This window comes from Dysidea avara, chromosome 1 (genome assembly GCF_963678975.1).
Source record: "Dysidea avara chromosome 1, odDysAvar1.4, whole genome shotgun sequence".
Classification (NCBI taxonomy): Eukaryota; Metazoa; Porifera; class Demospongiae; order Dictyoceratida; family Dysideidae; genus Dysidea; species Dysidea avara.
In genome coordinates this window covers 51,508,097-51,516,583 of record NC_089272.1, presented here as the reverse complement: position 1 = coordinate 51,516,583, position 8,487 = coordinate 51,508,097, and the positions used below count along the sequence as shown (strand labels likewise).

The 8,487-nt window shown below is 38.9% G+C and overlaps 2 long non-coding RNA genes across 3 annotated transcripts; both read right to left on the bottom strand.

Annotated features, from left to right (window-relative positions):
* Nucleotides 1–3,036: 3,036 nt before the first annotated feature.
* LOC136250958 (uncharacterized) lies at nt 3,037–3,590 on the bottom strand. Its single transcript, XR_010698855.1, has 5 exons — nt 3,467–3,590; nt 3,357–3,419; nt 3,239–3,305; nt 3,116–3,184; nt 3,037–3,059 (listed from the first exon to the last, which is right to left on the bottom strand). It is a non-coding gene; the product is annotated as an uncharacterized lncRNA (long non-coding RNA).
* A 631-nt stretch (nt 3,591–4,221) lies between these two features.
* On the bottom strand, nt 4,222–4,908 carry LOC136250951 (uncharacterized). 2 transcript variants are annotated; one of them, XR_010698853.1, is made up of 4 exons: nt 4,738–4,908; nt 4,599–4,688; nt 4,417–4,556; nt 4,222–4,362 (listed from the first exon to the last, which is right to left on the bottom strand). It is a non-coding gene; the product is annotated as an uncharacterized lncRNA (long non-coding RNA). The 2 variants fall into 2 exon arrangements; XR_010698854.1 differs by having other exon boundaries at nt 4,228–4,362; nt 4,409–4,556.
* Nucleotides 4,909–8,487: the final 3,579 nt, after the last annotated feature.

Genomic DNA, 8,487 nt, shown 5'->3' with positions numbered 1-8,487 from the left:
TAATAAATGTGATAGCTTTATTATTAAAGTCAACCACTCATCATAGTATTATTGTGAATTGCTGCATCCAGTGACGTAACTAGACTTGTACCAACACCAGGGCCCAGTGCAATAAGTTGAAGTTGTATTCACAAGTAAAGCTATTACAGTAATGGAATTATCGAAATGATAATTATTTCTAGAGGCGCTTATACTGACAACCTGGTAGTTTGAAGTGATTTCACTGTAACGAAAGGTAATATAGCTGTTTTGCAACCAAAAATGTGTGCTGTTGTCAAGGTCTCAATCGATTATTCGGTGAACTAGTCTTTTTCTACTACTGTATTGATAATTCCATGGGCGTGACTTGATTGCTGACACCCGGGCCTGGGCCCGGGTAGGCCCAGGTTTAGTTACGCCACTGACTGCATCATCTACAATTTTGCAAATGGTGTTACATTCCTTGAATGTCAACAATCTACAAACAGTACACAACACTATCAGTCAATCAGCAACTTACTCTGCTTTCAACTCTCTCCTTAAACATTGTTTTCAAACTATATAAAACCTATATCACCAAGCCTGGAGTTTGATTGTGGGTTTAATTTCACTCAACTAAGGTTTACATGTTCTACCCTAAGATATGTTCTGGTCCCCACTGATCATCAGTGCACAATATTTTCACTCTACTGTTGTCTGGTTTCTGTTGACATATTTGAATGTGTTGTATCTAATGGAAATTCTATGAGCTAGCTAATGGAAATTAATTTTGTTGATACAAACATACCAGCTTTGTGCATCAATTTGAACTGTCTGTGTAAAGGCTTAGCACAAAATGAGTTTATTGTTATATTTACAAGTACATGAAAAATTTGGAATTTTCAACTAGAGTAGGGACCATAGCACATCAATAAAAAGTACTGAAACAAGCTGGAGTAGTGCACAATATTAAATCACAGTAAAACAATAAGAAGTGTCATGATATCCCTACTGTGCTTAAGATACCACAACGGAAATGCACAGTAGGGATATAACACTTCTTATTGTTTTATTGTGATTTAACATCGTACACTACTCCAGCTTGTTTCAGTACTTTTTATCGATGTGCTATGGTCCCTACTCTATTTGAAAATTCCAAATTTTTTGTGTACTTGTTTGTAAACTTCTTTTGTAAATAATTTTATTATGATTGGTGAACCCACACATACTGCATCTGAAATGGTGCCACGCCCCAGCTATATCAATTATCGTCTGAAACATGAAGTATCCATTGGGCAGGTCAACTCTTCAGCAATTACTAATATTTTAAAATTTTATGCACAACAACCATAACCAGCAAATTGATGTTATCTATTTGGATATAAAGAAAGCTTTTGACAGTATTCCCCATGACAAGTTACTTTGCAAGCTATATAGTATTGGCATTCAGGGCAAATTGTGGAAGTGGTTCAGGAGCTACGTACTTATTTGGTAGAATTCAACATGTTCGTATTAATCAGTCATTATCTGCCCCCTTGCCGGTTCTGTCTGGGGTTCCCCAAGGGAGTATTTTGGGACCCCTACTCTTCATTATTTACATGAATGATTCACCATCTTGTGTTACCATCAGTAAAACTTTACTATTCATTGATGACACCAAGATTTATAACACTGTTTGCAGTCCTGGAGATATTTCAGCATTTCAAAATGATTTAGACTCAGCAACTTTGTGGAGTACGAGAAATGATATGTTCTTTAATCCAAAAAAGAGTGTCCACCTTAGTATTAATGTAAAAGTCATCACTAATTACAAAATAGCTGACACACAGGTTTTAACAAATAGTTCACATAAAGATCTTGGTATTATAATATCATCGATCAGACCTATCTTGGGATCAACACTACAAAACCATAATCCCTAAGACCTACAGAATGCTAGGACTGCTCCGTCGCAGCTTCAGCAGGCATCAAATAGTGACAGCCAAGAGAACTTTGTATATTTCTTTAGTGAGATCGCAAGTTACATACTGTTCAGTGATTTGTAGGCCTAACCTTATCAAGGACATCACACTTATTGAACAGCTCCAGATGAGAGCAACAAAGTTTATTTTAAATGACTACAGTTCTGATTACTTTGATAGACTCAAACAACTTAACCTACTACCTTTAGGCTCCTATTTGGTGATTATTAGTTTCTCATCCACCGCCCGCATCCTTCTTAAGCTACCGCATGGTAAGCCATTATTTACTCTGCGCATGCTCAGAAGAACACGTGATACCAAACTGTTATAATTTTTGTTGATGAACGCTACAATGCGCTATATATCACCAGGAGAACTGTTGTCTTCCTTAGCAAATTGCTGCAGTGCCAGTTGCAATCGTGCTCTATCGACGTCATCAAAGCAGGCTTTCAGTTGACTGTCGAAAAACAGTTATCGATCACGAAAAGTAGTGAAGGAAATGTTTGTAGTAAGAAAGAAAGACAATTTGGACAAGGTCTGTACATCAGTGTGTTAATATTATAAAATAATGGTATAATGGTAATACCCTCCCGCCCGCATCATAATAATTACAAAGGCTGGATGAGAAACTAATAATCACCGAATAGGGGCCTTAATGTACACCTTTGAGCTTAACGAACTAGTGTTTACGCTAAAATCACTCAAGTATCCCTCTCCCTCTTTTAATATCACAGACTACATAACTTTTGCTGATGGAAATACCAGCACAGCTAAATAAGAGACCATTACGGGACGAAATTATCCCGTAAAGATACCCGTAGCTGAGCAAATACGCGACAACTACGGGTTTCGTACTTAACCCCAAGACGAGGTTCGACCTTACCCGTGGTGGAACCACCTTTCAAGACGTGGACCCGTCTTTATACTCGTCTTGATCTCGAGACGCTTCGTCATGATGGGCGTAATTGTGCCATGCACGTGATCGCTAATTTACATTCGCGACTCCGGGTTTGGGTTATAAAATTCGCGTAAAATTTTAATACTTGCAATATAAAAAATTATTTACAACACAATTCCCCCATAATCACTGTCACTCCCATTATCTCCGCTTAGTGTGTCTAGTCCTCCTTCCTCTTGATACTATAACGTATACAGATAGTAATAAACTGTTGCATATACAATAATTATGTATGTACCACTGTCTTTGCATTCAAATGGTTCTCGACTATTGTTTAGTTGGTGCTATGTAGCTCAGCTGTTTCAGTCTAAACACAATTAATTTCATTTACCAACTTATCCCTTCATAATATTAGCCTTACCGTTTTGCTGTTGGCACTTATGGTCCTGGCATTTTTTCTACCACTATGTTGGCTAGCTGTTTCACTCCTAGCACATAAGTTCATTGATCGACTAATTCCTCAAGAGAGTTATACTTACCATTTTGCTACTAGCACTTCCTTTCCTGTCACTTCTGTCACGATGTTGGGTACACGCTTCACTCTAAAGATACAATTTCACTCACAATTCCTCAACAATATTATACTTACCATTTGGATACTGGCATTTCCTTTCCTGCCACTTCCAACATATCGAGGAGCCATTTCACTGTAAACACCAGTGGTGAATCTATCTCTTCTACTAGTGCTTATCATCTTCCCTGGAATTCTTTCTAACAAAATTTGCTCTAAACACAAAGTTTATGGTGCTATGAAGAAATCACTCACTAATGTTGTACACATCATCTCACCATTTCGAGGTCTGTCACTGTAATACGTCAACTTCCACAACTACACACACAAAGCCTTGTATTTTAAACTATTCCAAAAAGAACGTTGTACATACCATTTAATCATTCAAAGTCTTTTTCTTATCCATATCAGGGGCGGATCCAGGAGCTGGCAAGGGGAGGGGCACAAACAGGCCAAGTTGTAGTTGCTGCATTTTTGAAGCAACAAATAATCACCTCTTAGCAGTATTTCACTGTTGATTTTTGTCGTTTTGGCCTTTGCAGATGGTTGTGAAGTCTTAAAAGCTGCTTGAATGTCTTTACCAACACCAACACGATAATTATTTTTAGAGGCGCTTAGTACGCACGAAGGTGCTGGATGATAATTTCACAGCTTGGTTTCAGGTGAATTTGTAATAAAATCTGCATATTTTCATGAGTTTTATAAACTGATCTTGGCCTGACATAAAGTTTAGTATTTTAATCAAACTCAGAAGTAGCTATGGCTAGCTCCTCCACAAGGTGAGGTGGGGGGGGGGCATTTGCCCCAAATGCCCCATCCTGGATCCGCCATTACATATAGTGCTACTGTTCATTCTGTTACTCTGCCACTACAGTCAACATTTCTTCAAACAACCAATCCCAAAGATGTTATAATATAGATACAGTCCCAGTCTTTCTATTACTGTTGTCAGCCTTTCCAAGAATTGTTTCACCCTAACCAAAACGATCACCCTACTAGAAAATCAAATGCTGTATGCACCATCTCACTGTTTTCAGGTCTTGCACTATCATCAGTATTTATAGCCGTATCCCTCTGAATCAAAAGCACCCTTTTGCTTTGCCAGTTCTTCTTTTCCGTTTGTTCTCTAATCAGCTTTTCTTCTGCTTCCAACAATTCTTTTGTTGATCTAAGCAAAGCATTATTGAACATTCAAGAATTCTGTACTCACCATCTCATTGCTGATGTATCCACTGGGAGGATCTTAAGAACTGTTGTAGCTGATCACCTGAAATGTCAATTCATCTACGATCTGCTTGCTCTAGATATAAAATAATGTTGTAATTGAACAGTGTAAAAACTAAACATACTTGGTAGTCTCTTAGAAACGGCTTTCCTGTCCAAATTTCTTATTAATGAGCGCCAATAGGAAGAAACTTTTTACGCGACTAGCACATTCCATCCACTGTTACTACGTCTTTCAGAGGCATCATTCAAGTAAAATTACTTCTTTTCCACATATCGTATTCTGAACACGTGAAGTCTTCCAGTCGATTCGTCACTCATCCTTTGGTACGAGCACTTTACCATCTACAAAGCGCTTGCATACGACGCGAACTTCACAACAACAACAAGAGTGGTTACTTCAGGCTGAGTTCCATCGCCATGTTCAACAGTTACATCATCACGTGAGAAGCACACTGTCAGACAACTCTAATTAGTGCCGTAGGATAAGCAATCCAGTGCAAGCGTCACAGTGTGATGTAGTACAATGCTGACCCGTGTTCTACAATTTCGTGAAGACTCTGTAGTCAGGTTCGTGTTCTAATATACATTTTAGTGTGTTAATTTTGTTAATGGCGAACTAGACGAGCTCCAAAGTATTGATGTTATCCATGTTGTAGTTGCACAAACTGGTGACCTGTTCCCGGACCTTGTATGTGCGTCACCCTTGTTGTAATTCCACATACTGTTAACGGGATGGGGTAAAACCGGGACGGGGACGGGGAAATCAGGGGTAAAACCGGGACAGGGACGGGGACGGTCAATTGGAGTAAAACCGGGACGCATGTATAGTTAGCTACGTACGTAGCTATAGGTAGCTGATGACGCGTGCATACATGCTTGCATTGATGTGGCGGTTTACTTTTAAATGAACTTGTGGCAACCTTTGAAGTACCATATAGGGTCTGAGAGATTTTGTCGTCCTTGGTACGTATTTAAGCCCAGATCTCACACTGAGAGACTCTTAATCTCGCACTGGGAGGCTTTCTAAATGGATTGTGAAGCGGAAGATCCGCAAAGTAGTTCATGCTCACCCGAGTCAGACTGTAAACTTCTTTCTAACGATTTGAATGAAGCTCTAGACTATAGCCAAGTTGTGGATTACCTGGAGCATGCTGACACAACCTACAAGGATTACATTAACACTTCGGAATCTAATCCTCCCGTCCAACCTAAAGGAGGGACAGTGTTTCTTTATGATCTACACAGCAAAAACGAAAGTATGAGGTTTACCCGAAAATCGGTGTAAACAGGAGTTTACACCGCGCATACCGTTTTTTAGTATGTATTACACACTGTCAGTGTGTATTACATACTATATCACACAGTGTGCATTACATGCTCCTCATACAGTGTGCATTCCATACTACATGGTGTGTTATACATTCCCACACCCCATCTACTACATGGTATGCAGTACATTCTCACAACCCAATATGTATAGTTTACTCCAACCCTTATACCATTCCTTATTCTGTTCATCAGAGTACACAAATGTACAAAATGACACGGATGCATGCTTCTACAGATATAGCAAAAAATTTATTAATGAAATAATGTGACCAAGTTTGTTTAGTCTATTTGCATAGTGTATATGCATTCATGTATATGCATGGCAAGTGCATAAGTTCCGTAGGTTTGTTCACACAAGCACATGTCCATTAATTTCATATGGCTGCATCTGTTTGTTTATCATCACTGTATGGTAAGTGCTCATCTATATATAAAACATAGAAGAAATATGAAATCTTTGTGTACAAAGAATTAACGCATGCATTTGAACACTAAACTCTAATACAACACACACCAAGAAAATACTCTATTTGAGCAGTAACTGCATAAAATTAATCATAACAAGTGTAACAAAAAAATTTTAAAATTTTCAATATGGGTAGGGATCAAAGTAATAAAAAGTACTGAAACAAGTGAGATCTACATCCTGAAGGCATAGTAGCTACACACATATCTTTACTTCAGTTACTGAGAGTCTAAACTACTGATGAAAGTCCGATTGTCTACCTCTTGAAGTCGTGGTAGTACACACATTATCCCTACTTTAGTGCCATTGCATCTAATTCCTGGCAACTAAAGTAGGGATAATGTGTGTACTACCACACTTCAAGAGGTAGACAATCGGACTTTCATCAGTAGTTTAGACTCTCAGGAACTGAAGTAAAGATATGTGTGTAGCTACTATGCCTTCAGGATGTAGATCTCACTTGTTTCAGTACTTTTTATTACTTTGACCCCTACCCATATTGAAAATTTTAAAATTTTTTGTTACACTTGTTTATGTACTTTTTATTCACTAAAATCAATGTATTTGCAATCTTCAGGATTACATGCAGGACAAAACACATAAACTGATAATACAGGTTTTGGCAACTGAATAGTCGCTTTGGCACAAATTTTCGTCTTGCCTGAAAAGTGTTCAACAAATCAGCCCCCTGTCCCAGGATGAATCATTTTCGCCATGGAGAGCTACATTTGAGATACCAGAGGGTAACTGAAGCTGGTAAAAGACAAATCCATTAGTTGTCTGCTGAGTTAATTAGCTTATTCGCAAAAGACCATGCCCACCATATTGCAAATGTTGCTGAAGGTGCCAACAAGTTAATGACACAGCTGCTACATCTTGTTTTCGTGTTTACTCCAGCTGCCAATCTTGTTACGAACAAATTTTAGCTGAGTACTTTATTTAGTGATGTACCCATACCGGGCACAGAAGCCCTTGAGAACGAATCAACACCATTAGTGACCTGTCTTTACAATAAGACAACGATGGCATTAAGCAAGGATAAAAGGTAAGACCATAGCGCTAGGATTGTGTTTGTATCGGTGTAAGAAAGGTTTAATATATAGGAAAAGTGAAGCGTTTTCGTGCAAGAATTAGAACTGTAGCTTTAACTATTGTTCCGCTAGGCCTGGCTGAAGGTGTCAGTGAGGGAGGGAGTGAGTCAGTCAGTCAGAAAATTCGTTAAAATAAAAATTTTTTCAAGCGTAATAGCAACTCGTAGAATGCCGTTCAATCACTTTTGAAGGTGGAATAGTGCTTCACTTTTGTATACAATACTGCTGAATAGCCGTAATGGTTGTGTAAGTCTGCTTTTTGTGCGAATTTTTTTGGCGGACATTTGGTAACCTTGACGATCCCTACCATTAAGTACTAATGTACTTAATGCTTAATGATACTGTGGGCAACACATAGGCGATTTTACAGGGGGGCCTGGGGGGTACAGCCCCCCCCCCCCCCCCCCCCTGTTGAAACATATGTTCTCAAAAATCTTGGGGAAGGGTTGCTATCAATTTTAGGCCATTTTTAAGCCTTAAAATGTAAAAATCCAGCTTCTGGGGATTGCACCCCAGACCCCCCTAAAGTCAGACAATAATACAAGTTGGGCCTCTCCTGTATGTCAGGTCTAGAATCGCCAGTGGGACAACATAAGAAGTCATTATAGTGTGTACTCATGGTCCTTGATCTGGGCTACAAAAATGTATTGTCACCTATGCCGTGGTAGCTTTATAATCAAGCCAAGTAGGTATAAACAACATCATTGTTGTCCATAGACAGCTGCAGGTATTCAGATTACTGAATTTGCATTCATGAAGCCCATTGATCAACCACTCTACTAGAACATATACACCACTCAAATAATACTCTAATAGAACAGTTAGTTTTACTGTCAACCAATCAGATTATTGGAGTTCGGGTTAGTTTAGAAGGCAGTGTGAACAGCGTGTTGGGACCTATTTCAATTGAAATTGTGCCTATGGGATGTCTATTTGAAGCATTCATGGTGTCCCGTCTATACCGAGAACATGTCAGGAACACTCAC